Below are 5,281 nucleotides of genomic sequence, written 5' to 3'. Positions count from 1 at the left end.
TAGTGAAAAAGAAAATATTCTTCCCAAGGAACAAAGGCTATCTATACATCTGCAGTTTGAGATTAAAGGTAGTACAAGGATAATAGTGCTTTCACTTGTGGTGGTCTTCCCCCATTATAGCTTGGCCCCACAATGCTTCATTTATCAGGAATGTATTATGGGGCACAGTTTAAAAATATCCAAGTGATAAATACTCTTTTCCCTCCACGTGTTTAGAATAAACAGATTACTGTAATGCTGGAATTTCAGAATTTACTTCAAAACTTCTGGGAAAGTGAACTTCGTAAGCCCTTAAAGCCATACATCTAAGTCATCCTTTCAAGATTTTATTTTAAAGATTAGGTGTATTTCAAATGTCATTGTCTGCAATTTTGCTAAGATTTTTGAGATATAAGAGTGACAAATCCACATTTTCCTAACTGCTTGTCCATTTTCCAGACCTTTGCATATATCACAGTTCTCATTTCTGGAATAGGAAATCTATAGTTTTATCTGCTATACACAAGTATTTGCAGACTTAGGCTCAAAAATTATATACCCTGATAAAAAAATTAGTTTGCAAATGACTTGTGATTAATTGATGGGCAAATGATCCTGCATACACTTTTCTTCTGGCAAATGGAAGATAGGAAGTTCTGCTCAGAAAAGGAAAACCACAGGAGTTCACATTTACTACAAGTGTTTTATTGCTCTAATCATGCTGACCTTCTGCCACTGTAACCTAGGGAATATATTAGATACAATTAAAAAGGCCAAGTAAAATAGAGATTTGTAAAAGCCAAGCTTTAAATTTCCTGCTCATATCCATCAATATATATCCACATCAACCGCAAGATATGGCAAAAGGCATAGTTGCTGTGTGCTTTCTTAGTATGGTCCTCCCCTACTGGGTAAGTTCATTTAAGAGGAAGGTGAGGACAATGTCACATCCTTACAACACTTACTTTTTGGTCACTATTCATTCCAGAAATTGTTAGGCAAACACAAGAATTACCACTTTTCCTATGAGTCATCATGTTAGCATTTTCACAGAAACATGGAAACATAGGATATGCATCCATCATGACTGTAGAGTAGAAAATACAGACCCCTTGCATGGTGTCATTCTGCATGGGTTTCTCAGTGTGTATCCATGAAAATGGTTTCTTTACTTTACACGCTTAAAGTCTCACAGAAATAAGATTTTGACAGGACTACAGTACAGCTCATAAAGCTTTGCATTTACCTATCAATATACTGTCACACTCCACATAGATCTTTTTACTACTAGTTTTAAGCAAATTATTTAGGAGTTAGTTAATTGGTTTTCTAAGACATAATATCCATTAGGGAAAATGAATGACATATGAATGGAAAGGAATTCTGAATCTGACAAGACAACCATATTCATATTTCCCAAAGAAGCAGAACAGACAACTTTATTCCACAAATCTTCTGCATCTGTTATAAATACATTTCAATGGTACCTTCTAAGCATGAAACTATGAGAATTTTTTTTCCAGTGGTATCACACAAGTCAGACACTTAATCCCATTTGTTTATATGATCAGAGAATTACTACCCCCTTCCTCAACCTCTGACAGAAGACTTCTGTCTAAATTAATCAACAGAACTTCTCTGCTTCTGCTTTTGAATATTTTTGGACCATCAGATGATACTGAACTAGAAAGATTCATAGAATTCCATGGCTACCAGCCTGATATTTAAGGTGTAACAGTGTGGTCTTGAAGAGACATCATGCCATACGTAGTACTGTTAGAAGAGGTTCTGAGTATTATGAAATATAGCAATCTGTCCACAACAAGTTTCACTAAAACTCCTCATATTTATTTATACAAATACAGAGTGAATAATATCCAGGGAAAAAAAGAACACAGATTTGCATTAATTTAAACTTCCTATTTCCATACCATGATCTGAAGTACCTAAAAGGTTCACATTTGTCGACCTTTCTATATGAAGCTATTCTGGTGTTGCTTATCTCAAAACAAAAAACATTCTGTAATAGAGTTCTCATCTAACACAAAAATAATCCCAACCATTTGATCTCACACAAATAAGAAAGGGCAAAACACCTTTGAGCACAGCTATGGATTCACCCATTCATTCTGTCTAGATAGTTACATTATGGTAGCCTTTTCAGTGAATACAAGGTGAAGCATTCAGCTCTATGAAAGAATCTGAATTACCTGCACTGTATGAGCTTTCTATACAGAAATTAATTTTTTAAAATTTCATATATTTTAATACAGAATGGCTAAAACTTTTACCTGACTAGCAGTGGTAACCAATGACTTACTTTATTTTATATAACTTATTTGATTATTTTTTGCTAAAGTTATGTTAAAATGCTTCCAGAAAAGAGGCTTCCTAAGTTTCTTATCTATAAATGTATCAGAAAGTTGAAATCAATAGTTTTCTTCTTGTTTGATATGTTAACCAATTCTTAACCTGAAATATAAACCAACACCTTTTCACATTACTTCCGAGACAACTGGTTTGGGACACAGTGAAATCAGTCATAATTCATGTGCTCATACTTTTAAAGTGAATGCCTAAATAAATAATTTCAGCTGATACCATAAATTATTTTGTTCATATACATATGCATTTACTCCTTCAGCAGCCAGGACCAGTTTGTCACTGTGTGGATGTGACCGAAGTTGTGCATTCTAAACCCTCTAAGTCATTTCTCATGAACTGTTAACAATGGACCATTTGCAGCAGCTGCCTAGGGCACACATGACCCCTCAGACTACAAGCTGAGTACTAGAGAATCCTGTGAGATAGGAGCTGTGATAACTCCCTGCCAGGGAGTCATTAGCACCTTCACAACCAGCTTGACATGTCATGTCTGCTGCTGAGCCATCAACAATTCCAGAAATATCCCATGACTCACAGAATCAGATCACCCATTGTGGAACTCCCTGCCGTGGGGGAGGTACTGAGCATTATCACCAGAACCAGAGGGTATATAATCTTGGGTTTTGGGAACTTCTGGTAGCACTCATTGGATCCAGAGGAGGACCAGAACCTCAACTGGACTGTGACCATCATATGCACCAACAAGTTGTCTCCTTTCCTTTTACTTTGGACTCAGGGGGGAGGGGGGGGAGGTGGTGTGGTGGTGAGACGTGGGGTGTAAAACAGGGGCTAAAGAACACCAATCTGTTTGTGCCTCATGGCACTGGGTTATACTTCTGGGTTTTGTGGATTAAAACCAATTTCTCTTTGTATCCTTGTATTCACTGTAATATTTTTATTAAATTCTAACTCTGATTTATAATCTCTTTTTGAGTTGCGTTCATTTCTCTTGTTGGTTTACCTTTAAATCATCACATCCTTAAACTACGATAATTGCATTATTTAAACTATTAAATGCCACTTCAATACAGTTTTTGTTTGCACTGTAGCATGTCAGTCAAAAACCTTAACTCCCCAGCTACATTTCTGCCTAAGAGCCAAAAACATAGTTATCTGATAATGATATTTACAATACTGTGAAGGACTGAGTTCTAAATACAGCCTTAGTGTAAAAGTTAAGAGAAAGAAAGGTTCTGCCCTTTCTTTGTTTCCATCTTCTGTCATCATTCATCCAGCATCTTAGGGAAGGGTTTTCCTGTTTATTTTTTACCAGCTAGTGAAGAAACTGATGACTAGCCCTTCTCACAGCCCAGAGTGGCTATTACTCAAGTGTTACTCTTATCAGCCTCTTCAAAGAGAAAGAACATTAAACTTTATTTTTCAGCTTTGGGGATATGCTTTTCCTTTTTCTCTCCCTTTTAATGGGCAGAACTGAATGTAAAACAGATCAAATTTAACTTTCTTCCTGCTCTGTGAAGTTATCATTTGCATAAGAAAGAAGTATTTATTCCATATGACCTTTAATATTATTCTCTTACTTTTTTATTACATTGATATTTTGGAGAAAAGTATATAAATTTTGTTTTCCAGAGATAACAGAGCACCATAACATATGTATGGAATGTTTACCTAGAAGAAAGATTAGACAAATTCTACAGCTTTAAGTATTCCCTTCTTTGTAATGCCTACCATATTCCACTAGTTTGTCACATCAAGCCACTTACATTGTATCATCTGAGTAATTTCCAAATCTTTTAATAGTTGGAATTAAATAGAAAATTAGAGATGAAGTCATACTGCCTTACACATTGCAGCAACTTATGCTATTCTTTGAAAGAAAATCAAGTGGTTAAGAATGTATCCAAGCAGGGGAAGAGGTGAGAAGAAGAAGAAGAAAGCTACATTGGGAAAGCTAGAAATGTACATGTACATGTATTTGAACTTAAAAACACTTATTGTTCTGTTCACAAATAGATTAGTTCAACCTTGGAATTCCTAGGACTGTTAAAAAAAATATCCAAGATATCAGTAGGTCTCCTTCTCAGATAATATAACATCTTTTCAGACTTCTCTATTCTCCTTCTAAATTAATGTGACATTTTAGAACTCAGTATATTCAGTAGGGTTCTGAATGTGAACATATGTTTCTAACATATGATGTTCAATATCCAATACATATAATACACAGATTATATACCTCTATGAAAAAAAGAGGGATTTATAACTTTTTTCACACTTTTATAATCTCAGGTTGTGTAAGATTACAGTAAACTTTTGCTTCTCTTCTCTGGCTGAAATTCAAAAGATAATATTTATCCCCTAGAAAACTTCACAGATAAGGGCAGAGAGATAACAATCACAGACTACAGAGAGAATTCCCTGAAGTGTGACTTTGAAATTATAGTAAGCCCATCTGATAATAAGTAAACAGAATTGTTAAGCATGTGTTTTTGGTTGTTTATTTGTTTGTTTTTCAAACAATTGCATACAGGAGGACATTAGTGTCTTAGAGGGTGAAGCCTGTAGGTGTTTGGCTTTGGTTTTGGTTTTTAACAGAAAAGGAACTCGATACTAAACACTATAGTGCCTATCGAAACAGTCTTTTTTCTGAATATGTCTTTTATTTATTCTAGAAAGAAATGTAGACAATGAATTCTAATTAAATGTTTTAAATTAGATGATTTTGATAAATATTTAAAATGAGTCAGAGTTTAGGCCTAAAAAAGAGATATAAGAACAGCAGTCAGCAATGATGAGATACAGTGGACTGTTACTGTACCTTGTCAGAAATATTTTTTATGTCATGATGCCACAGATAGATTCTCTATGCGCTTTTTCATATGTAGAATTGTGGCCTTTGCTGTTATATGGTTCCTGGTCAAATTACAGACTTCTACTTATTATTACATTTTATTTT

The sequence above is a fragment of the Pithys albifrons genome, chromosome 4 (genome assembly GCF_047495875.1).
Source record: "Pithys albifrons albifrons isolate INPA30051 chromosome 4, PitAlb_v1, whole genome shotgun sequence".
NCBI lineage: Eukaryota > Metazoa > Chordata > Aves > Passeriformes > Thamnophilidae > Pithys > Pithys albifrons.
Note: the sequence above shows the minus strand (reverse complement) of the source record.